At 42.1% G+C, this 27157-nt stretch overlaps 1 protein-coding gene across 1 annotated transcript in view; it reads left to right on the top strand.

Moving 5' to 3' along the window:
- The window catches only part of srfbp1 (serum response factor binding protein 1), a 210850-nt gene that overhangs the window by 80142 nt on the left and 103551 nt on the right, over window positions 1-27157 (top strand). The gene's annotated exons all lie outside the window — the stretch shown is intronic.

Raw genomic sequence — 27157 nt, 5'->3', positions numbered from 1 at the left:
TTTCCAACTTTGAATTTTGAGGCATGTGAACTATCACATGAAAAATGATACCTTTTTTGACTCCACTGGCAAATGTGGAAGTGGATGACCTCATACTCTACCTACTGCCAATGAAAAACTCCCACAGTGTTGTCTGCCTTGTGTCATCAAAGCAACTATATTAAGCTGTCCTTGTTGAAGAGCAGTATGTCTGTAATTTTATTCAACTCTGAGAGTAGCATTACAATTTCAGGCAGAGGTAAAGTATATTGGGTTACTATTTGGCTTTCTTCCAACCTGTTGTTAGATAGTCAAAACTGCTGTAGGAGCTGACTGAAACTGTATTCAGTAGAACAATTACTTCATGTTAGAATTGCAACAGAAAATTAAGCAGACCCAGTATCTTCTGTTTCTCTTGCAGAATCACAAAATGGTTACAGCACTGAAGGCAGCCATTGGGCCTGTCGTGTCTGTGCTATCTCTCCAAAAGGGCTATGACCTAGTTCCGCTCCCCTGCCTTTTCCTTGTAACCCTGCACGTTATTCCTTTTTCAGATCATTCAAATCTCTGTTAAATGCCTTGATTGAACCTGCCTCCAACCACATGCTCAGGCAGTACATTCCAAATCCCAACTACTTGCTCTGTGGAAAAAACTTTTTCCCCATGTTTCCATTGCTTTTGCCAAATACCTTAAATCTCTGCCCCACCCACCATTCTCGATCCTTCCACCAATGGGAACAGTTTCTCCCTATCTACTGTATTCGGATCTCTCATGATTTTGAATATCTTTATCATTCTCCAGTTCGCTGGCATCATCCCTGAGTTTCATTAATGTCCTTCAGGAAGCAAATCTGCCATTTTTACCTGGTCTAGCCTATGTGTGATTCCAAACCCACAGCAAGATGTGACACTTAAATGCCCTCTGAAATCACTCCATTCAAAGGCAATCAGGGATGGGCAGCAAATGCTGGCCTTGCTAGCAATGAATGCATCCCAAAAAATTCTGTATTTGACTCCTCTGGGGTATGCCTTCTCCAGCACTGTGATGTTCTCCTTATTCAATGCTCCCTCGCCTCCTTGTTTCCTTCCTTTCCTACCTTTTTTGGGACATCTTGTATCCAGGAATTTTTAATACCCAGTCTAGAAATTCTTTGAGCCAGGTCTCTGCTATATCCACAGAGCCAAATGTGTGGCTCAACTCACCAGTCTTATTTTTCACACACACTATGCACTCAGGTAGATAGTAATCCTGCTTTAGACTTTATTACTTTTCCCCTTAATGCTGAACTCATGTAGAATCTTTAAGATTTCCTACGTTTGTGTGATTTATGTATTCTGTGCACCTTGCAGATTTCACCTCCTGGTTCACACATTCCAGCCGAGTTAGCTTAAATCCTCCCCAATAGCCCGAGCAACCAACTCCCTTCTCTCTTTTGGGCCTGTGACACCTCTCTCTCACTCACACCCACGTCTCCCCTCTCTCCCACACACAAACCCCATTCCCTCCACCCCCTGCCCTCATGCATTACCTCCCTCAACTAATGTTTCGAGTCAGTACTGTCCTAAAGCCCTCTAACCTAATTAAGGCCTGAATCCCATGCAACATGAATGAAGACATGAACCTATCTTCCATGCAACCTTGAAGTTGAGCACTATTATTCCAAATTCATGTACTACCTTAAAATTCCAACATTGATATTTCTTTACTTAACTTAAACTACACTCCTAATCACTCATAACTTTAATTGCAGGATTCTGGCAACCTAAACCACAAGAGCGAAACATGAGTATGTTTAACGTCATTTATATTCTAAAATTAAGTTACAGCCTAATTGCAGCCTTTCTATAACTGGTTCATTGTTTAGTAAATATGGCCTCAAAAGGGCAAAATCATCACTAGCCATGAGCTTTTCTGCCATTCAGATATTCAATAAATCCAAAAGACAAGCAACATCAATTATCCTTGTTGATGGAGTGTAATAAACATGTTTGTTCTATAAGAACTGAAACAGACCATTCAATTCAATCTGTTGAGCCGGCTATTTGATTTGTTTTCACAGCGTATCTCTGTTTTCTGAATCCCACTCCCCTACATTTTCTCCATTCACTATGTTTGCATCAAGCCCATATTTTAAATACTTCAATTGACTTTGAATTTATGGTCTTCTAAGGTCTACATTATCGCGAACCTTTTGTATGGAAGAGCTTTGATTTTTGGATTGAAATGTAATTATTAATTTTAACTTTCTAAATTTATTCCTTTGTTAGAGATTCCTCTGCAAGAGGAAAGATTCAGTTCTCCTCTAACCTCTGATTTCCTTTCATTATCATTTAACAGCACCGTGATATCAGCCCGTAACTCAATTACCCCCCCAGGGACTTCGGGATTGATTTTAACTTTTTGTTGGGGATATATTTGCGAAATGATGGTGTCGTGGTAATATCACTGGACTAGTAATCCAGAGGCCCATGCTAATGCTCTGGGTATATGGCTTCAAATCCTACCCTGGCAGCTGGTGGAATTTAAATTCAATTGATAAATCTGGAAGTAAAAGCTTGTCCCAGTAATGGTAAGTTCATCGATTGTTGTAAAAGCCCATCTGTTTCAGAAATCTGCTATCCATACCTGGTCTGGTCACCATGTAACACTAGGTCCGCAGCAACACGGTTGACTCTTAACTGCCTTTTGAAGTGGCCTAGCAAGCCACTCTGTTCAAGGGTAAATGCTATTGTTGCCATTGACACCCATATCCCATGAAAGAATAAAGAAAAATATTCAAATGAGCAGCCACTCCAGTTGAGCCTCCTTAACAGGCTCTTTCCCAACCAAGAGATCAGGACATGACTGCCCAGCCATTAAAAACATGGGCAAAGAAGTGTTCTGCTGAATACCACCTACTACCCTCGTTCAGCTTATGAATAAGCAGTCCCCCAAGTTTTTTATTTAGTCTTTCACAGGATGTGGGCATCATTGGCCAGATATTTGTTGCCCATCCCTAATTGTCCTTAAGCAAGTGTTGACAAGCTGCCTTCTTGAATTGCTGCAGTCAGTGTGGCATAGGTACACCCACAGTGTTGTTAGGGAGGGATTTCGAGGGAGCGGCAATATTGATCCAAGTCAAGATGATATGAGGCTTGAAGGGGAACCTGTAGGTGGTGATGTTCCCATGCATCTGCTGCCATTGACCTTCCTGGTGATAGAGGTCATGGGTTTAGAAGGTGCTGTCAAAGTAGCCTTGGTGAGTTGCTGCAATTACACCTTGTTGATGGTACATACTGCTGCCATTGTGCATCAGTGGCAGAGAAAGTGAATGTTTAAGGTGATGGATGGGGTGCCAATCCAGCAGGTTGCTTTGTGCTGGATGGCATCGAGCTTCTTTAATGCTTTTGGAGCTGCACTGATCCAGGCAAGTGGAGAATATTCCATCACACTGCTGACTTGTGCTTTGTAGATGTTATGATGTGGAGATGCCGGCATTGGACTGGATGATTATCTTGCCATTATCTTGTAAATTGAGTCTGTATCTATGTATGCCATGTTTGTGAAGACAGCTCCTCATTCACCTGTTGAAGGGGCAGCCCTCCGAAAGCTTGTGCTACCAAATAAACCTGTTCGACTTTAACCTGGTGTTGTGAGACTTCTAATTATAGATGTTGGACAGGCTTTGGGGAGTAAGGAGCTGAGTTACTCTCTGCAGAATTCCCAGCCTCTAATCTTCTTTTGTATGCAGCCAGAGTATTTAGATGGCTGGTCCAGTTTTGTTTCTGGCCAATGGCAACTCCCAGGATGTTGATTGTGGTGGATTTAACAAAGGTAATGCTATTGGCTGGGATTTTCCAGTTCTGCCCACAGTGAATATAATGGCAGACAGGAGGGGAAATACTGCAAGAGAGAAATGTCAGTATCTTTTTTATGTAAAGGCCGGTCGTGTTTGTCTGCTCTCACCCTCGATGCGCTTTGCCCACCTTGTCCTGTCAGGAACATTATTTGTAAAATGTTAAAATATCATGAAGGCTCATTACTAAGTCAGCTCACTGGAATCTGACTCCCACACCGAATTAAAAGACCACTCCAATGTCTAACTAGACTGGTGTGATTCATCAACTGTGTATAGCAACGAGCACCTGGCAACCTGAACTTTGCTTATGACTTTGAGGTTTGTTCACCTACCCTGAATTATGCAACACCCTGTGGCATGGTGGCACAGTGGTTAGCACTGCTGCTTCACAGCACCAGGGACCCAGGTTCAATTCCGGCCTTGGGTGACTGCCTGTGTGGAGCTTGCATGTTCTTTCCTTGTCCTTTTTCTACATGGTAGGGATTCTATCATTCAGTTGGAGGCAGCACTACTTTGTTTTCAAGGGGAGTTATGGAAACAAGACTCCATATAACAGAACAGTGGGTAAGGTGGATTGGGCTATAATGAAGGGCAAAGGTCCAACTGAGGGGGAGAGGACAGAGGCAAGGGAAGGGGCTGAACGGTAAGGAGTTGACTGGAGCGAGGAAGACTGGGGAAGGTTGTAATCAAACACATGACTAAGAGCAGTGGGTTTCTGTGGGCTAGAATTGGGAAGGAGGTCCACAGTAGTGTGTGTCTCCATGCTGGTGGAAGGTGTGGGTGAGCGCTGTGACGTGTTTTCCACAAGTGGGTCCTCAGAATCCTCATCTGAGGTGTCAAGGGGGCTGGATACAAGGGGCTGGCTCCCAGTGTCCCTGGGGCACATGGCTGTGGTGCCTATGAAAGAGAATAGAAAAAATTAGTGCATGGCAACAGACTCCTGAACATAACATTGCATTCAGTCTCGGTCTGAAGGATTAGTTGGAGCAGGGTCTTCGCTTGGGTGTGCGCCGCCAACCTCACCATTGTCGCAGGCATAGTCCTAGTCCTTTCTGGCCAAAGCCGCATGCTCCTTATACTGGGTGGGAGCCCTGATTGCTGGCATCCCACCACCTGGTCTGGGATCTCTCCCTCTTTTATTGTGGGTAAGCTCAGCCTGCATGAAGAAAGGTGGGGAGAGTGAGAGCAGGAAACATGCCAAGGCAGATAAGGGTGCTTGTCTTGTGTTGGTGCTGAATGGAACCGTGTACGGTTTGAAGACACCAACCCCAGAGGATGTGAGCCCAGGTGTCAAGGTGTATGTGGGAGAATGAGTGATGATGTTCCTTGTGCTGGTTATGTGTGAGATTCCTGGTCTAGACTGTCATCCTATGGACATGAGGGGCTTGAGAATGTGAGCTGAGAGGGATGAGAAGGTTGATTAATTCTGACTGTGTGGATGAGACCATTTGTCCATTTGCAGCACTATATCACTGTTTTCCTGCGGGCTGAGGTGGTGCTCACTGCCAGAGACACCACCTCCCAAGCTGGGTTGGTGACCTTGTTGGACCTCTGCAGGCCAACTCCAGCATAGAAAAGGTCATGGCGGACCTTGACAGCATCCAGAAGGTGACCCAGTAAGGTGTCACATCTTTTGCCTGGGGCAGTCCTGGTCTATGGACATAGGAAGGTCTGTGAGCAGGTGTGATTTAAATACGACATCTGGAGCGAGAATCCGCTGAGGCCATGGTGGGGTGGGCGAGTCACAGGCCGCTGCTGGCTAAACATCATGTCTCCACCTGATGCATATTTAATGAGGTGAGAGACAGATAATCAGGCGCAAAAACATGGTCAGCATGAAAAAAGCTGCTTCTTTCCCCCCCTGCCAACGTACTTGACCTGTAGAGGAGAAAATCTGCCCATTGACTGTCAAGGGAGAGAGGTTAGGTTCACCCTTGTTGGAGATGGTCATTGCCTGGCACTTGTGTGGCATGAATTGTACTTGCCATTTCCAAGCCTGAATGTTAAGTTTTGCAGCATTTGGACTGTTTCGGTATCTGAGGAATTGTGAATGGTACTGAACATTGTGCAATCATCAGGGAATATCCCTACTTCTGGCCCGCTGATGGAGGGAAGGTTATTAATAAAGCAGCTGAAGATCATTGGCCCGAGGAGCTCCTGCAGAGATATTCTGGGACTGAGATGATTGACTTTATTTTTCCTCAACAGTAGAGGCAAAGGTTTGGAAAGTGCTGTTGAAAATACCTTGGCATTTTGCTGCATTGAATCATGCAGATGGTTCTCATAGCAGACATGGCGTAGTGACGGGGGAAGTAGTGAATATTTAAGGTAGTAGATGGGTGACAATCAAGCAGGCAGCTTTGGCATGGATAGTACCAAGCCTCTTGAATGTTGCTGACTTTGAACTCATCCAGGCAACAACCACAATGCTCTTCCTTTGTGCTCGGTATCATTCCAACCATCAAAGTTTTCCCCTGGTTCCCATTGACTCCAGTTTTACTATGGTTCCTTGAAGCCATACCCGGTCAAATGTTGCCTTGATGTCATGGGCAGTTGCTTGCCTCACCTCTGGAGTTCAGCTCTTTGTTTGGACTAAGTCTGTAAAGAGATCAGGAGCAGAGTGGCCCTGGTGGAACCCAAACTGAATATCAGTAAGCAGGTTGCTGCTGACTAAGTGCTGCATGATAGCAGTGTTAGTGGCACCTTCTCTTACTTCGGTGATGATCGAGCATAGACTGATGGGCAAAAGACTGAATGCAAAAGACAAAACTGAGATGTTTACAGTTATCTTCAAACAGAAGTGCTGCATGGCTGATCTATCTTGGCCTCCTCTTCAGTTCTACAGCAGTCTTCCATCATTTCAGTTCTTTCCAAGCAATATCAAGAAACACACAAAAATATTGGATGCAGCAAAGGGTATAGGACCAGACAACATCCTACATTCGATTGCTGGCAACATGCTCCAAAACCAGCTGCTCCTCTAACCAAATTTTTTCAGTACACCTACAACACTGGCATTTACACAACACAGTGGAATATTACCCAGGTATGTCCGATCCACTAAAAGCAGGATGAATCTAATCCTGCTCATTGCTGCCCCCTCAATTTACTCTCAACCATTGGGTAAAATTATGGAAGCTGCCGTTGGCAGTGCTATCAAACCGCGTTTGCCAGTAATTGCTCATTGATGTTCAGATTGGGTTCTGCCAGGGCCACTCAGCTCCAGATCTCATTACAGCCTTCGTCAACATTTGGATCCAAAACCTGAATTCCAGATGTGATGTGCAAATGATTGTCCTTGATATCATGATTGTGTGCCATCAAAATTGAAGTCAATGGGAATAGAAAGAAAACTTTCCATTGGCTGGTGTTGTACCTAGCACAAAGGAAGATGGTTGTCATTACTGGAGATCATTCCTCTGATCTCCAGCATTTCACTGCAGGAATTCCTCAAGGTAGTGTCCGAGGCCCAACCATCTTCAACTGCTTCATCATAAGGTCAGAATAGGGGCTGCTTGCTGGTGATTTGTAACACCTCATATATATTGAACCAGTTCGTGCCCACATGCAGCAAGATCTGAATAACATCCGAACTTGGATGTTACTTGTCACTCAAGTGCCAGGCAGTGACCATTTCCAAAAAGTTGGAGTCTAACCAGCAGTCTGTTGACATGCAATAGCATTACCATGACTAAATCCCCTACCATCTGTATCCTGAGGGCTGCCATTGACTATAAACTTAACTGGGTTACTATGACGATAAGAGTATAGCTGTGGCTGAATATTCTGTGGAGAGTCACACAGCTCCTGACTTCTCAAAATCTTTCCACCATCCTACAAGCCGCAAGTCAGCGGTATTATTTAATCCTCTCCACTTGCCTGGATGAGTTCAATGTCAGCAACATTCAAGAGGCTTGACACTATCCATGCCAAATCTGCTTGATTGTCACCCATCCACTACCTTAAATATTCACCACTTCCCCCGCCACTGCACCATGGCTGCTGTGAGAGCCATCTGCATGATTCAATGCAGCAAAACGACAAAGTATTTTCAATAGCACTTCCCAAACCTTTTGCCTCTACTGTTGAGGAAAAATAAGGACAGCAGGTGTGTGGCAACATTGCCACCTGCAAGTTTCTTCCATGTTGCACATTAACCTAAAATATATCACCACTCTTTCATCACTGCTGGATCAAATCCTGGAACTCCCTAACTGCACTGACTGTACCAATAGGAGACTATCTTGGTTTCCAGGCTGCAGCGTTTGCTGTAGAGCTGGTGTATGAGGTGTATACCACCTCATGTACCAATAGGATGCAGAGACTAGTGGTTCAAAACCACCACCACCTCATTAAAGGCAATTACAGGGAGACAAATGCTGGCCTTTGCCAGTGATGCTGACATCCTTTAAACAAATATACAAAGACTATATTAGGCTGCAAGATCAATTCTGCTGCTGGACCTCGTTTGAGCCCAAATATTATCAAGGCAGTGCAGAAAAAACCTGGCAAGGAATATTGTGGGCTGGAGCACGTGCTCTGTAAGGACCCTTTTCCTCCATTAATGTGAATGGAAGCAGTTTAGGTGGCTCATTTGCAGGCTCAGCCAAACAAAACCTCCCTTTATGTGTGTTCATCTGTCATGACCCAAATGTATTTGTTTATTGGCTTCCTTTTTTTAGATTAAAGCATCCAGGCTGCTGATTGCACTAGTGTCAGTATACATGTGACCCTTTGTTTGTTTTGGGATAGCTACTCAAAATGGCAATAAGCTTCTTGTTTTTCATTTATAGCCTGGATGATTTCTTAAATTTACTGACTTTCTCAATTATTGGTGTGTAAGCCAAAACAATGACCCAGAAATAAATGTTTACCAATAGCTATTTGGCCTTGTCTTCATTCAGTTAAGAAAATAAAAAGCCTATTAAGCTAAAAAAACTCTCAACACTTTCACTTCTATCCTTTCAACATAGCTTCTCACTATGCAACTTAATCTCTTTTCTTTACAAAAGTGAACCTATTTGTCTCTCAATCCTTTTAATATTGTTCATTTTAACTATCTACATGTGGGTGAAAAAATACATTTACCTTCGCTTGTAACCCTTAAATTTCTAATTTTTCATATGTACCGCCTTATATTTGAGCCCTTGGCTATATTAATTTAATTGCCTGAATGAGCTTTTTTCAGTCCCTTTTATGACATTCAATTTGTGGCATTTGTATTGTTTCCCCTGCCTTTTCATTTTGGTATGTATTTACAGAACATAACCACTTTCCTTATGCTGGTGATTCTAGAAGAAACTTTTCATCCAAGTCTAAGCAGTGCAACTGGGCTGATCCTTTCCTTTGAATTCCTTTATTAAAGGAAATTCTTTTGTGAAGACTCTGAAGTGATTCATGAGCATAGTATGATCTACCTTGTTGTTTTCTCTTTAAAATCTGATGTTTATAATGGCAGGACAGAGAGGACATCCAGTGGTTGGGAAAGAACATACTGTCTCACAAATATTAACATGTTTACTAAAAAAGGCAGAATACCTTTGTAAAAAAAAAGTCCAGTTAATTGACCTTGTCCTTTTGGCATATTGCGCAGTTGTTCTGCAACCTATTTTTGTCATTAAGCTGTTTTCTAGAGGTTAACATGTTACTGTATTCTTCAGATAAAAATGGTTCACACTGACGAGGGTCCAAAAACCAGGAATGCTGGCATTGGGTGTAAAACCAACACTGCTAATGTGATAAACATGAGAGATGAATTTAGCATGTGAGCGACATGAACTCCACAGGAGAGGAACAAAAATGACTGAAAGGTTATTTTGTCTTTGCATTTAGAACAAAATTAACAATACACTGGAAAATTGCAAAAGAAAAATGTAGACAACAGCTACTGATTCTGAATGTTTATTTTGTAATAACAGGCATTAACTATTGTAAATGAGAAGTTGTACAAATAGAAAAAAAATCAAACTTAATAAAATAGCTACAGAAAGGCAGTTGTGACAGTCTCCTGATGTTTTTTCCCCCATGTCTGACCCACGGGTTTCTGTAAATCCTACTGTTGCTTTGTGTGATGGGTGGAGGAGAAGAGGAAAATTCCCATTTAAGTAAGACATTTGTGGTCAAACTTCAAAAAAACACAATGTTAATGAAGAAAACTTGCTTCAAAATGAATAGAGTTGGCACAATATCTTTGAACCCAGTCCTTGGGGTTTCAGTGGTAATGCCACTCGTTAAGCTGTACAATCCTTGATGATTCCTCATTGAAATCCCATTGATGTTGAAACAGATAGAGTCATAGAATCCTACAGTACACAAGGAGGCCATTTGGCCCATCGAGTCTGCACCGACCACAATCCCACTCGGGCCCAATCCCATGCATTTACCCTAACTAGTCCCCCTGACACTAAGGGGCAATTTAGCATGGTCAATCCACCGAACCAGCACATCTTTGGACTGTGGGAGGAAACCGGAGCACCTGGAGGAAACCCACGCAGACAGTGGGAAGAACGTGCAAATTCCGCACAGACAGTGACCCAAGCCTGGAATCGAACACAGGTCCCTAGCACTGTGAGGCAGCAGTGCTAACCACTGTGCCACCATGCTGCCCAAATAGCATTGATCCTAATTAGCATTGCAGTTGATCTCAGTAGCCCTGTTTTTGGGGGTAATGTTGGCCAGAGATTGCAATTCTGATCACAAGCTGGGAATATTCTTCTATCCTGCTTCAAACTGGATGAGGATTGTGCAGTTTGAACAGTTTGAGTATACCTAGTTCCCCATGCTGCATTAGTACCACTAAGTCAGCAATACTGATGATTTTTTTTTCGGTTCTGGCAGTTTCTGATTTTTTTCCTCCATTTCAAGAAAAGTTGGGTCCCATTTTGTTAAGAACTCGTATTTAATCTTTTAAAAACACGGATTGTGCATAAGTTAGAAAAATGACTGACAGGTCTAACTACACACACTGTTACAAATGTATTCTTGGGATATAGGTAGCACTAGTTGTCCATCTCTGGTTGTGCTCGAGAAGGTGATGGACGGCATAGATAGGGTGAACGGTAGGAAGCTTTTTCCCAGGTCGATGGTGACGTTCACGAGGGGTCATAGGTTCAAGGTGAGGGGGGGAGGTTTAACACAGATATCAGAAGGGCGTATTTTACACAGAGGGTAATGGGGACCTGGAATGTGCTGCCGGGCAAGGTGGTGGAGGCGGACACACTGGGAACGTTTAAGACTTATCTAGCTAGCCACATGAACGGAGTGGGAATGGAGTGATACAAAAGAATAGTCTAGTTTGGACCAGGGAGCGGCACGGGCTTGGAGGGCCGAAGGGCCAGTTCCTGTGCTGTATTGTTCTTTGTTCTTGTTCTTCTTGAATGTAACAAGTTCCAGATTTTAACCCAGCAATAATTAGGAAATGAGATGGGTGGTGTGTGGCTGAGATGAGAACTTTTGAGGTGATAGTGGCCCCATGCATTTGCTGTCTTATCTTTTTAGAACAGGGTGATCACGATTTTGGAAGGTGCTGTTGAAGAAGCCTTGGCAAGTTATTGTGGTGCCGTTTGTGTGTACATTGTAACCATGGTTTACTAATGGGAGTGAATATTTAAAACTGGTGGATGTGTGCTGAACAAATGGACAGCATTGTCCTTGATGGTGTTGAGCTTTTTGAATATGGTTATAGCTGAGCTCATGCCAGGCAAATGGAATGTATTCCATTAGACTCCATCACACTCCTGAATTGTGCCCTGTGGGTGGTGGACAAGTTTGTGCAATCAGGAGATCAGCCTTTCACTCAGATTATGCAGTCTCGACCTGCTTTAGTATTCATGATCTTTATGTGCCTGATCCAGTTGTGTTTCTGATCAATGGTCATCCCCAGTCTGTTAATAAATTTGATGAGTTTTTCTTTATTCATTTTTTTATGGGAAGTTGGAGTCACTGGCTGAACCCAGTGTTTATTGCCCTCCCTAATTGCCCTCCATTTCAGATGGCATTTGAGAGTTAATCACATTGCTGTGGCTCTGGAGTCACATGTAGGCCAAACCGGGTAAGGACGCCAGATTTTCTTCCCTAACGGACATTAGTAAACCAGATGGGTTTTTATGACAATCAACATTGGTTTTATGGTCGTTATTAGACTTTTAATTCCAGATTTTGTTTTTAACTGAATTTAAATCTCACCCTCTCCCGTGATGGGATTTGAACTTGGATTGCCAGAGCATTACGCTGGGTTTCTGGATTCTAGTCTAGTGACAATACCACTACATCACTGCCTCTCCCTGAGGTTAATATTGTTTGAAGGCCATAGAGAGGTTGTTGGAAATGGTCATTGTTTGTCTTCTAAGTGGCAAGTAACATTAATTTCTAACTAAGTATTAGCCCAAGCCTCAATATTGTTGAGATCTTGTAGCATGTGGCATGAGCTGATTCATTATCTGACAAATTGCTAATGGAACTAAATATTGCAAACATTAGCAAAGATCTCCACTTTTGACTTTACACTGAAGGGAAGGTCACTCATTGATGAAGCACCTCAAGACAGTTTGGGCCTAGGGAATAGCCCTAAAGAACTACTGCATTAGTGTTCTAGGATTGAGATAATTAATTTTCAGCAACCACTAACATCTTTCTTTATGACTGGTATGACTCCAACCACTGCAGAGTTCTCCCCTGATCCTCAATGATTTCATTTTTTGTAGGGCTCTATATTGCTGCACTCAATTGGATGCTCCCTTGCTGCCAAGGCAAATCCCCAGAACTTCACCTCTGGATTTCTGTTTTGCTTGGGGCTAAAGCTGTAATTAGGTCTGTAACTGAGTGAAACCCAAACTAAGCATTAGTGAGCAAGTTAGTGGTGAGTAAATGCTGCTTGAAAGCACAGTTGATGACAACTTCAGTCATCACTTCGCTGATGATTGAGAGTAAATAATTGGTTAGTTTGGATTTGTTCTGCTTTTTGTGGGCAAGACAAATCTGGGCATTTTGGATATTGTCAGGTAGGCGCCAGAACTGCAGCTTGGCAAAAGATACAGCTGGGTCTGGAACATAAATCTTCAGCATTACAGAATGATTTGCTGTATCCAATGCACTCGGTCATTTTTTTGATGTCACGTGGAATGAATGGAATTGGCTGAATACTGACATTTCTGATGGTGGGCACCTCAGGAGATGCCCAAGAAGGATCATCTGCTTAACTCTTCTTGGTGGAGATGGTTGCAAGTCTTTTGAGAGGGTTGATGTTTCCTGCAGCCTCTTGCTCACATTTCTTGGTTAATAAGTCACCAACATTTGTGACTGGATATGACAGGACTATAATGCTTTGACCTGATCTGTGGGTTGTGGGATTGTTTAGTTCAGTCTATAGCACACTGCTTCCATCGTTCAGCATGTTTAGGCCTGAAATATAGCTTCACCATGTTGGGACCAGACTTTCAGGTATGCCTGGCACACTTCGCTACAATCTTCATTGAACAGATTTGGTTATTTGGCTTTCTGACCTGCTGTAGCCTCAGTTTTATGACCTGCCTACCTATTTTGCCTAAAAATATTGAGTGGTTGCAACATTCTAATAGTTCATCTTCTCTCAGTGGCACAAAGTGGGGCTCTCCCTACTATTATGTTACAAGTGCTGTAATCTTCTAGCCCTTTCAAAAGTCCATAAGTGCAGTTATCATTATTTACGAGAATAGTTCCATCAAATTATCTCAAACTGTTCCACTCGTGCAAGTTCCATTCAACCCTAGTCATTTATCCCCAAGATCAATTGTTCTAAATTGAAAAAGGGTTGTCATGAAGAGCTTTCAGCAATTTGTGTACAATTAACCTGCTGATGACACAACTGATAGAGACATAACATCAGGGGTTCACAATTTAAAATATTATCTCTTTAATCTGGAAATATTTCATAAGTGAATCCTGCTGAAGTGTTGTAGCAGAAGGAGAGTAGTGTAGACGCTATGTTAAATAAATTGGCCCTTGTAGCATTGAATCATTCTTGTTGGAACTCTTGGACTGTCAGTAAAGCAAGCAAATTTAGGATAAAGTTCCAGGAAACATTAGAAGTGCCAGCTCCACTTCAAAGTATCTTTTGGCTCCCCCCATAAGGAACATTCTGTCCTCCTCAACCCCTACTGAGTGATTTTCCTTTTGGACTCTCCTTCCTCTTCTTTCTGTTCTCCAACATACTCTTGTTTTTATTTTTCTCCACTGGTCTGATTTTCTCCTCTCTCGTCTCTCCCGCCTTCCCTGCTCCTCCATAAGTAATTAAAACTAAACAAAACATAGCAGTATAAATTTAAAAAATGTAAGCCAATACCATATGAAAGGTTTCAGAAGCCTGTGAATGTCAGGCAGCTGTGTAATTCTGTGACATTTTCATTCAATGTTTCATAATGCTGTGGTGAAATTCAGGTTGGATTTATTGCAAGGAAGTGGCCTCCCACCTCAGTTTAAAACACTTGTCAGGATCTGCTCTGTTTGAAAATCTGGATACTCCATGTAATCATCAGTATTTTTTTTATCACTGGTCTGAGCTATGTGAAATAGTTTAGAAGCTGATACGTTGAAGTAATGAATTGCTAGACAATGAATATTGTTTAGAAACCATTCCAGAGTAAATTTAATTGAAATCCTTTGGGGTTTATCCTTTCAGTGTAATGCTATGACTTACTTTAGAATAAGTAGTTTGAGACCTTCAAGGAAATATGATAGGTGCCAGTGAGTGTCGACCTTCTGGATTGTTTCTACTCTTCCTACATTTCTGAATTTGATTTGTTTAGCCTCTTCATTCTTATACAGTTCTGTAGAAGTTTTGTAGAGGTTTTGTTTGGAAACTCTGGTGAGAACTTGGCCAAAGCGTATGCTATTTGAATTGTGGTCATTAACTGTTATGGAGATTAAACAGGAGTTGCATCTATTATGTTACTGACTATAATCTTCCCTTTTCCACTGAGTGTTGTGTCAAATGAGTGAAAGCTCTTGGGGCGGGGAAAGTAACACCTCCCAACCAATATATGTATTTTAAGTTCATGAAAGGATTTGCTGAGCTGAATTGTGACAGACAGATTGTTTCTGTTGGTTGGTAAAATGATGATAAAAGGGCACAAATTTAAAATAATCAGTGAATCATGCAGCACAGAAGGAGGTCATTTGGCCCATTCTGACTATAATTACTCCACTTGCTTGTCTCCATAGAGCTGCAGTTTTTTCATTTTTGAGTAAATATTGAATTCCCTTTTTTGAAAATCATTACCAAACTTGCTTCCACCTTGCTGTCAAGTAGTACATTCCAGATATTGCTGAATAAAAAAAGACTTCTTATCTCCCACATTCTGAGAATTAAAAGGGAGGCTATAAAAAATGCTTGTTGCGCAGAATATACTTGGAATGTGGAATTCTATCCCACAAGAGGAAGAATCTGTAGATTCTTTCAAAAGAGAATTAGCTAGTTCTGGAAAAGGAGGATTATTAAACAACGTGGGAGATTTAAGAAGCTGAATGGGTTGTTTCTGCATTGTAATACTTTGCACTTTGCAGTGTGAAGTTTTGGTATCATGAAAAGAGAGTGCATTTATATAGTGCCTTTCACATGGATGTCAATAAAAATGCTTCACTGCCAATTTATTTTTGAACTGTGGTCACTGTTGTTTTGTAGGCAAACACAGCCAGTTTTCACACACAGGTTTCACAACAGCCATCAAATAAATCACCAGTTACTGTTATGGTGGTTTTGATTGATGGGTAAATATTGGCCAGGACACACAGAAAAATTTCCAGTTCTTTAAATAGTGCCATAGGGTCTCCAGTACAGTCGAATCGGCAGGCAGGTCTTTGGTTTAATGTTTTGTCCAACAATTCAGCACTCCCTCTGTATTGCAGTAAATTGAACGAGCCCTGCAATGGGGGTTGAATCACAATTTTCAACCTTAGAGAAGAGAGATTGGGTAGGCTTCTGTTGTTTTCATTGGACTAAAGAAAACTGAGGGGTGACCTGATCAAGGTGTACAAGATTATGAAGGACGTGGACAGAGTGGATAAGGAGCAGCTGTTCCCCTTAGTTGAAGGGTCAGTCATGAGGGGACATAGGTTCAAGGTGAGGGGTTTAGGGGGGATGTGAGGAAAATCGTTCTTATCCAGAGATCGGGCCAAGTGCTGGTAGATGGGATTAGATGAACGTTCAGGTGTTTCTAATATGTTAGTGCAGACTCGATAGACCGAAGGGCCTCTTCTATATGACTCTATGATATGAGGCAAGAGTGCTACTTCTGAGCCAAGCTGGTGCTCTAAAGTAGCCATTTCGCTCATTGTTCCTGTGCTGACTCAAAGAGCCGGCCACTTAATTCTTTTTTCCAAACTCTTTCCTTTAAAAGGAATGTTAGGCAATTTGGGTTTTGGTAACTGACATTTCTTCCAGATGAGAAGAGAACAAGTAGAAGCTCAAAGAAACAGAGTGCAGGAATTGACCCTGGGGAAAAATGAAGAAATAGATCTAATAGAAATCATAGAAACCCTACAGTGCAGAAGGAGGCCATTCGGCCCATCGAGTCTGCACCGACCACAATCCCACCCAGGCCCTACCCCCACATATTTACCCGCTAATCCCTCTAACTACGCATCTCAGGGACAATTTTTAACCTGGCCAATCAACCTAACCCGCACATCTTTGGACTGTGGGAGGAAACCGGAGCACCCGGAGGAAACCCACGCAGACACGAGGAGAATGCGTAAACTCCACACAGACAGTGACCCGAGCCGGGAATCGAACCCGGGACCCTGGAGCTGTGAAGCAGCAGTGCTAACCACTGTGCCATCGTGCTGCTGCATGGAAATATGAACAAATCCATAAGCAGTGAGAAGCTCGTATAGTGGGTCAGAAATAGTCAAAAGGGAAATAGTTTGAGATTGTCAACAGAAATGGAAAGTGACTCACAGTCAAGTCTCATTTTATTTTTGCTTGCTTTCCATTCCCAGTCTATATTTGTACAGAATGTGGGTAACCTGTAGCTGACTTTGTGTCCAGTCTCCTCCTGTGACAAACCTGCAATTCAGTGTGTGTCTATTTCTACTCGGCTGCTGGATGTTTCCAGTGTTGGAATTCAGTATTATTCATTCTTGAGCAAGACCAGGAATGCTGTTGAGATGTTGAGCTAGCCCTACATCAGTGGTACAACAGGCAATGCTGTCTAAACTGTAGTATCTCTTTTTTGTGAAGGGTGTTCACTGTTGGGACATTTTTACCGTAGGACTGTGCCCCACTGTATTATACAATATAGGAATGCTTATAACATTTACCATCAAATAAAACATTGCTTGGGATTGGGACCTTAAAGAAAAGTAGCAATGAAATACACAAATCGATCTGAGACTGAGCTAAGAATTAATGTTTAATTTTACATAAACATGCACTGCTTGGGTGGAATGTTATATTTGTTACAGTATTCCTGTGCAACAAAAAGAAGTGTGTTCAGTGTGAGTTATAAGGGCAAAGTTGTGCACGATATCTGCACTCCTTCAATTCAAGGCCTCTTGAGCATCCCTGATTTTAATTGCTCCACCATCACTGACCATACCCTCAACACCTTGGGCCTTAAGCTCTGGAATTCTCTCTCTCTACATCTCTCTGCCTCTTACTTTCTTTTCCCCTTAAGATACTCCTCAAAACCTACTACTTTGACCAACCTTTTGGATATCTTTCCTAATATATTGTTTGGTTCATTGTGTTTGATAATGCTTCTGCAAAGTATCTTGGGCTGGTTTACTATGTTAAATTGTTAGTGGTGGTATGGCTGAACTGAGATCAGAGCTTTCTGGACAAGAGCTTAAGCCAGGAGAGTTGCTCCAGCATGTTTGTTTGTCTGCTTCTTAATGAACAGCTATAGAGTAACATTCACATTGATTATCTGTTCTTTCAGCTGGGAAATGATGCAATGTGTGAATACATTTTATGGAAAATATAGCTTGCATGACACCAACTCCCCTTGGGAAACTTGGAAAACAAATTACAAATGCTGATGTCCTCACATGCCTGCAGTAAAGGTTTTAGAAGTTGCTGCAGTGCATCTTGTAGGCAATACATACTGCTGTTACCATGCAACACTGGTGGAGGGAATGATGGTTTAAGTTGGTGAGTGCCGATCAAGCAGCTGCTTTGTCCTGGATGGTGCCAAGCTTTTTGAATATTGTGGAGTTTCACTCTTCCAATTTTATTCTGAACGTAGCTCTGCTCGAGGCAAACTTAAAAGACTTGAAGCCAATTCTGAGTGATAAAACTAAAATAAATAATTACATTTCCCATTAAAAGTATACCTTGAAGTGGCCACAAAGGAATCAAAAAAGAAAAAAATGTAAGGTTTAGTGCAAATAGCTACTTTGTTTTTTTGATGGATTTCTATAAATGTTATTAATTTAAGGACTTAAAATGTGTGATATTTAAAGAGTTGTGGCTTCAAAGAATATTTAGTGGTTAAGAATAAATCATTGCCAGACAATCCTTGAACAATATTGAGAGTTTCTTTTTACTTGTTCACATTTAGCTGAATATATGGGTCATTTTTGGGGCAGATGTACAGCTGGCATACGGCCCCGGGAACATTTTGTTTACCAAGTGCTATCCATCAAGTGCTTTACGCGCTTGTGGTTTGGCACAATATTTAGAATGCATGATCATCCCTGGAGATGATTAGTGTGTTTTGGTAACGCAGTAGTCCATTAAAACTATAACCATCTTCAGCAAGGAAAGCCTACAACACTTCCGAGAATTTTTTTTTTATAAAACAGGATTTGGAAGTCTGCTACTTGTGTTCGACGTGACAGTTGACAGCAGTTAGGAATTTTAGCAACGTGGATACAGGAATTGGGTTAATTGTTTGCAGGAGTAGTTTCATCGCTGGAACAGTATCCTGCACTTGGAATGCATCTGATCTCTTTGTGCCAGTGAATTTTGAAAGCCCTTTACCATTTTTATTTATTTTATATATAAAAGATGAAAATGAACAACATTAGCTTGCTGTAGCTGTTTATATTCCGTGAGAACAGAAAACGCATTCTATCTAGAGCGCAAAGTGTTTGAACCAACCTCGTCTCAAACTCTACTGTTTGTGCTTTCTGGCTTTGAGATTTAATGGTAAAAAATCCTTTTGGAGAGGCATTCTATAATATTTTTCTTGTAGAGTAATGTGGAATGATATATAATGTATAAAATGTGCATGTGGCAGATGGGAGGCAATGTTGTGACTCTATCCCCAACAAAAAATCTGAAGTGAAGCCTTTCACCTCAGTGGCCTCCAATTACTTCCCATCCCTCAAAATACTTCTCCACTACTGTCCTCACTCCCCCTTGCAACACCTATCCACCGAACAGCGCAGGTAACTGGCCTGGTTGGGGATACCACCAGGATCATAGAGTCCCTATAGTGCAGAAGGAGGCCATTCAACCCATCGAGCCTGCACCGACTACAATCCCATCCAGGCTCTATCCCTGTAATCCAATGTATTTATCCTGCTAATCCCCCTGATACTAAGGAACAATTTGGCACAGCCAATCCATGAAGCCTGCACATCTGTGCGTACAGTGGATGGCATGGTGGCACAGTGGTTAGCACTGCTGCCTCAGAGTACCAAGGACCCAGGTTCAATTCTGCCTCTGGTTGCTGTGTGGAGTTTGCACATTCTCCCCGTGTCTGCGTGGGTTTCCTCTGGGTGCTGCGGTTTCCTCCCACAACCCAAAGATGTGTGGGTTAGGTTGATTGCCCTGCTCAATTGCCCCTTAGTGTCAGGGAGATTAGCAGGGTAAGTACTTGGGTTATGAGGATATGGCCTGAGTGAGATTGTTGTCGGTGCAGGCTCGATGGGCCAAATAGCCCCTTTCTGCACTGTAGGGATTCTATGATCTTTGGAGTGTCGGAGGAAACCCACACAGACACGGGGAGAAATTTCCAACTCCACACGACAGTCACCTGAGGCCCTGGTGCTGTGAGGCAGCAGTTCTAAAAGCTGAGAGACAGCAGTGTCCTCCCAGCAGCAGATTGAGGGGTTTGGTAAGGCTTCCTTTATTTCCAGCCCCTGATCCATTTCTGCTCCAGCTGCAATCACACAGAGAGGAAGTGGGTCTACTCATTTGATGACTTCTGGTAAGACTAAGTAAGCATGTGGCTAGGCATTGCTAACTAAGTCGGAACCCACATTTCATCCTGACCTCTCAAAATCATCACAGGAGGCAAGGTGTCCTGCCCAATGGGTGGATGGATGTAGGAAGATGTGCACCTGATTGCCCATCATCCATTCGGGGAGGCGGAATTGACATCTTCCAACTCCCATTCATTTTCGCATAATTGGACTTTATGCTTATTATTTTATCGAATTTTACTTGATTTCAAAGGAAGCTGGCCACCTAATATTAGATTGCAAACAGTACACTGAATATTGAAAACCCCTATCATAGTACCACATCCTTGCATGACAGATACTATATATGTGTAAATTTTAAAACTTGGATTTTTCTCAGTGAGAATAGTTTGTGATACACCTTTAAATAGACTCCGCTAACATGTGTGTGTCTCCTCTAATTAGTATCAGATTTAAAGACATGTTTCCCTTTAAATGCCTTATCAGCTAAAACTGGAAAGCGAAAAGACATGCATACAATGTAAATGATAGTGTTTCACAACTTCTACACCCATTAAAGAACAATTAATCTGTAGTCATGCCTGTCAGAAATCCATTCCTCACTCTTCATTGGAGGCATATCTTTCTATGTTATCAATTCTGTGACAATCATATTCCAGTAAAAAGAAAGACTTGCAGTTACATAACACTTTTCAGGACCGCCATGTGTCTCAAAGTGCTTTACAGTTCATTATGTACTTTTGAAGCGTGGCATGTGGAAGGCTAGTTGATTGAAGTGCAGGACAGGCATGTTCCCATAAAAATGAAGGATAGAAATGGCAGGATTCGGGAACCATGGATGACGAGGGAAATTGTCAAAAGGAAAAAGGAAGCATATGATCGGTCTAGGCATCTAAAAGCTGACGAAGCCCTTAAGTATAGTGACAGGAGGAAGGAACTTAAACTTGGAACTAGGAGGGCTAAAAGGAGCCATGAAATGTCTTTAGCAAACAGGGGCAAGGAGAATCTCGAGGCTTTTTATGCATATTTTAGGAGCAAGAGGGTAGCAAGAGAAACAGTAGGATGACTCGAGGACAATGGAGGGAAGTTATGCACGGAGCCATAGGAAGTGGTTGAGATCCTTAATGAGTACTTTGTATTGGTATTCAGCAAGGAGAAGGACATGACAGATGTTGAGGTCAGGGATGGGTGTGTGAACACTCTAGTGAATGTCAATATATCGAAGGAGGAAGTGATTTGATTTATTATTGTCACATGTATTAACATACAATGAAAAGTATTGTTTCTTGCGCGCTGTACACACAAAACATCCCGTTCATAGAGAAGGAGACAAGAGAGTGCAGAATGTAGTGTTACAGTCATAGCTAGGGTTAGAGAAAGATCAACTTAATGCAAGGTAAGTCCATTCAAAAGTCTGACAGCAGCAGGGAAAAGGTTGTTCTTGAGTCGGTTGGTACATGACCTCAGACTTTTGTATCTTTTTCCCGAAGGAAGAGGGTAGAAGAGAGAATGTCCAGGGTGCGTGGGGTCCTTAATTATGCTGGCTGCTTTGCCGAGGCAGCGGGAAGTGTAGACAGAGTCAATGGATGGGAGGCTGGTTTGCGTGATGGATTGGGCTACATTCACGACCTTTTGTACTTCCTTGCGGTCTTAGGCAGAGCAGGAGCCATACTAAGCTGTGATACAACCAGAAAGAATGCTTTCTATGGTGCATCTGTAAAAGTTGGTGAGAGTCGTAGCTAACATGCCAAATTCCCTTAGTCTTCTGAGCGAGTAGAGGCATTGGTGGGTTTTCTTAACTATAGTGTCAGCATGGGGGGACCAGGACAGGTTGTTGATGATCTGGACACCTAAAATCTTGAAGCTCTCGATCCTTTCTACTTTGTCCCCATGGATGTAGACACGGGCATGTTCTCCTTTACGCTTTCTGAAGTCGATGACAATCTTCTTTGTTTTGTTGACATTGAGGGAGAGATTGCTGTTGTCGCACCAGTTCGCCAGATTCTCTATCTCATTCCTGTACTCTGTCTCGTCATTGTTTGCGATCCGACTCACTACGGTGGTGTCGTCAGCAAACTTGAAAATTGAATTGGAGGGGAATTTGGCCGCACAGGCATAGGTGTATAAAGTGTATAGTCGAGTATCCTAAATTGCATTAAGGTAGACTAGTCCCCTGGACCGGATGAGATCTATCCCAGGTTACTGCGGGAGGCAAGGGAAGTAATAGCTGGGGCGTTAACAGATATCTTCACATCCTCTTTGACCACAGGCGAGGTTCCAGAACACTGGAGAGTAGGCAATGTTGTTCCCTGGTTTAAGAAAGGAAGCAGGGATAATCGAGGAAATTATAGGCCATCAGTAGAGGGGAAGTTTCTGGAGAAGATACTGAGGGAGCGGATTTATGCACATCTGGAAAAAAATAGACTAGTTAGTGACAGGCAGCATGGTTTTGTATGAGGAAGCTCATGTCTCACCAACTAGATTGAGTTTTTTGAAGAGGTGACAAAAATAATTGATGAGGGAAGGGCTGCGGATGTAGTTTATGTGGACTTTAGTAAGGTATTTAACAAGGTCCCACATGGCAGACTCGTCCAAAAACTAAAGCCACACGGGATTCGGGGTGGACTGGCTAGATGGATACAGGACTGGCTTGGTTATAGAATGATGTGGAGATGCCGGCGTTGGACTGGGGTAAACCCAGTAAGAAGTCTCACAACACCAGGTTAAAGTCCAACAGGTTTATTTGGTAGCAAAAGCCACTAGCTTTCGGAGCCCTTACTGCTCCTTCGTCAGGTGAGTGGGAGTTCTGTTCACAAACGGCATATAAAGACACAAACTCAATTTACAAAATAATGGTTGGAATGCAAGCCTTTACAGGTAATCAAGTCTCAAAGGTACAGACAATGTGAGTGGAGAGAGCGTTAAGCACAGATTAAAGAGATGTGTATTGTCTCCAGACAGGACAGTTAGTGAGATTTTGCAAGCCCAGGCAAGTCGTGGGGGTTACAGATAGTGTGACATGAACCCAAGATCCTGGTTGAGGCCTCATGTGTGCGGAACTTGGCTATCCGCTCAGCAATTCTACGCTGTCGTGTGTCATGAAGGCCGCCTTGGAGAATGCTTACCTGAAGATCAGAGGCCGAATGCCCGTGACCGCTGAAGTGTTCCCCAACAGGAAGAGAACACTGTTGCCTGGTGATTGTCGAGCGGTGTTCATTCAGTTTAGAGCATCATTTTCAGCACAGGCTTAGATGGGCGAAGGGCCTGTTCCTGTGCTGTACTTTTCTTTGTTCTTAAATAGCAGTCCAATAATGACCAGATAATCTGTTCTTTTGTGATGCTGGCTGAGAGATGAATATTGCTCAGAATGCAGGGTATAACTCCCCTGCTCATTGAAATAGTGCCATAGGGTCATTTATATGCACCCTTGTAGGCAGATGGGTTCTGTGTTTGACATCCCATCTGAAGGACGGCACCTCAGTATTGCACTGGTGTGTTGGCCTTGTTTTTTTCTGTGCTAAAGCCCTAGAGTGCGACTTGAACCCTAAATCCCATGATTCAGAGGAAAGTGTGAAAACCAACTGAACTATACATTATTAACACAAAAGGGATGTATAATACTTGATTTGGTAACAATTGATATTCCTGAAGCCAATTCAGTGTGAATGAATGACAGCTGAAGGAAAGCTGGACTACAAGTTCCCTGTTAATTTTAGACAACTACAGTGAGGTCTCCTGTGATGACCTATTGCATTTAGCAAATTAATAGCTGAGCCTTCCACACCAGAAAGGCCTCCAATACAGTTGTTTGTTGTGTTGACTTCAGTCAGAATGGAATTGAAAGCTCCACACTTTTGGCTCAGGCCCAGTGGATTAGGGAGGGAAAGTCATCCAAAATTTTGCATCTTACCTCAAACCAATGACTAGGTATGTGGATGTTGGACATAGCATGAGGCAGCATATGCATGATTGTGATGACACTCATGTTAGAACAGCCTATTTATAACTCGCTGTCAAAGTTCTTGCAACAACTGTGATCATTTGGATGAGAGAGTGGAGGGCATTTAAGTACCATTGACCAATAGCCCAACAAAGAGTATCAATCTCCAAAAGGCTAGCAAAAGAGGTGGGATGAAGCATACTATAGAATCATTTCATTGTACTCTGTTTTCAATTATTACTTCATGTAACCATGGATTTAATATACAATCAGGAATCCAAATTTTCTGTTTATCTGAGTAATTTTCAAAACTGTTTGTGAGGATCCTCCTGCAAATGTTATACACCAGGAACAAAAAACCTAAAAAAAGTTTTTTAAAAAAAATTAGTACACCAACAGCAGCAGGCTGAAATGCAAAAGTCTGATGACCTCTCAATACTTTGGGATCCTCTTGTGGACCTGGGACAGCTGTGGTTAATTTGTCTGTCCCAAACAACATTGAGATGGCAAGGGATTATTTTTCTGCCAAACTGCTGGTGTTGACCATGGATCTATATAGGTGTTCATGAATATTTTATTACCAAGCCTGTACAAGTTGCATTAGATGTTATACCATCAATTCAAGATGGCCCTGGAGTGTGGCGGCGACTTGCAAGCTGTGCCCAGCATACTCTCTAATTCTGTCTTTTCACCCTCTCCTTCCCTTCTCTTTGTGCGGTATGCTTTGTCTGTGAGCACAAGAAACAGTACTTTTCATTGTATGTTAATACATGTGACAATAAATCAAATCAAATATTTGCCAGTAGTAATGACTGTCCTCCAGCTTTAATTAATAAAGGCAATATAACCTAGAAAGCCACTGAGTTGTATCAAACTGCTCAAGAAAGCCAAATGAAAATAAAACTGGATGAATCATCTGGCATCCATCTGGTCACCAAATATGACAAAAGCACCACCAGCCTAATCAACCTTGCAAAGTCCTTTTCACTAACATCTGGGGATTCGTGCCAAAATTGTGAGATCTGTATCACATACAAAGTAACAGCCTGATCAAGTCATACCTTGCAGTCCCAGATTATTCTTTCACCACCCCTGGGTAAATCCTAGCCCACTGGCAGGACAGGCCCAATAGTTGTGCCAGCAAAATGATGTACAGTTAGCAGGAGGTCGCCTTGGGATTCCTCAACAGTGATTTTGTTTGCCTTGAAGTTTTAATGGCATCAAGCGAAACATGGCCTGCTAATTATCATTTTTTGTAAATCAGTACTTCTCCATGCCGAAAACCACTTTGAAGAAGGTCAGAGGGGAGCAGAGCTATAGAATGTATTCTGGAGGTGGGGGGGACTACAAGATGCCTCCTAAAAGATGAAGGGCAGTGGGCATTTGGGAACGTCACCACCTGCGAATTCCCTTGCAGGTTGCATACCATCCTGACTTGGATCTATATTGTTGTACTTTTCCTCCACTGTCATTGGGTCAAATCCTAGGTCAATCCACCTAAAACACTGTGGGTGTACCTACACCTCAGGACTCCAGTGGTTCAAAAAGGCAGCACATCACCTCCTTCTCAAGGGCAATTAGAGATGGACAGCAAATACTAGCCTTGCCCGTGACACCCACATTCATGAAAAAAATTAAAAGATCCATTTATATCGATTCATACAGAGAAATTGAACAACATTAAGAAAGGTTTTCCATCTCCTCGCTAACCTTTACTTGTTGAGAATTCACACCCTAAAAGGCAGGAGAGGAGCTTGATTGGAAACAGAAATGGAGATTGGAGAGATTCTTCAAATTATTGATTTTTTGTTCACCCACACACAACAGGTAGATTTAAAAGAAGCTGTCCATTTGGAATGTGGCATGCAATGTAAAAAGTGACAACTCAATCAGGTTTTCCCCTTTCCCAATGTTTTATATGTTCAAGAATATGTAACAATCTCTCTTGATATACAATTGCCTTAATTTTTACATAGTTAAAATGTTTAAAACCACTCAATGTGTCTTCAATCATAAATTTGCCACCTTTGTGTTTTGAAAAACTGCAGCTGCATAGAAAGGAAAAACCTCTTGTTCTCAGTTATTTAGTATGAATTATTACCTCTGCTGTGGAGCCCATCTGCTCTGCACAACAGACATAGCCTGGATTTCACAAAGATGTCTGACCACCTAGAGATGCATCATGACTTTGTGGAAAGTATTAACGTAATCGTTCCCATATGTTACCTTTTTTAAATTGAAGAATTATACCCATTTTTCCAGAGATGTTGCTCGTGCTTTTAATTGTTTTAGTAGTTTTTAATAGGCATGTAAATCATCTGTTTGTGACAGTCAACTCTGTAATGATTTTCCAAACATAACCGCTTGCTCAACATCTCAGTCTTTCTTCAGTACCATTGCAATCATGATGCAGTGTACCAATGCCCTTGCATTTTACGTCTGCCACATGATGCATCCCCTGGATTTCCAACCTATACTTTTCCAACGGTGTCAACTATTGAGTGAGAGAAGAAAACCAGTCTAGTTTTTATTGCCTCCTTGTTTTGGGTTCACTAACATGTTTATGTGCTATTAACTGCGCATAATGGTGATTAAGCACATGAGAAAGACCATACAATTAACTGGAAGAATACAGTATTTTTTTCTGTGGTTGTTTGTGGTTACCTAATTTATATTACTGTCGTTGACCAGCCATTTACTCACACCTTTGTAAAGAGATCTGATTGACAGTTGGTGATGGTTTTTCTGACTGGTTTCTGCTATCTCATAGGTTGATGTTGTGTATTCACATTTTGGCAGTGCAGATGCAGGTCTTTGATAATAGGAATTAAAATAACTTTACAGAGGGATAATGGTATGGTAATGTAGATTAAATTATTTGGTTTTGCAGATGCCAGAATAATTTTGGGGTTTAAATCCACTGTGTAATTAACTTTAAATTTGTGCCTACCAGATTTATAGAGGTTGTCTTTAAGTAGCAGTTGATGTAATGGTTGTATGATAATTTTGCAAACATCTGTTTCTTTGCTACCTACTAGTTGTTTTGGTCTTTCTTTGGGGGCTGGCACTGAGATTGATAGTGCAGAGCAGATACCCACTAGATGATCAATTTAGAATGCACCATCTTTATAACACAGTGCAAGCATATAGTCAACAGCTGAAGTTGCATTTTCTCTCTGCAACATGATCTTCTGCAATTTTTCTTATTTTTGCATGTTGGATTTGATTAAATTACTGCTTTCCTCCTTCAACTTTTCCACCATGCAACTTCTCC

This window comes from Mustelus asterias, chromosome 6, assembly GCF_964213995.1.
Source record: "Mustelus asterias chromosome 6, sMusAst1.hap1.1, whole genome shotgun sequence".
Classification (NCBI taxonomy): domain Eukaryota; kingdom Metazoa; phylum Chordata; class Chondrichthyes; order Carcharhiniformes; family Triakidae; genus Mustelus; species Mustelus asterias.
This window is presented reverse-complemented; position numbering and strand designations above follow the sequence as displayed.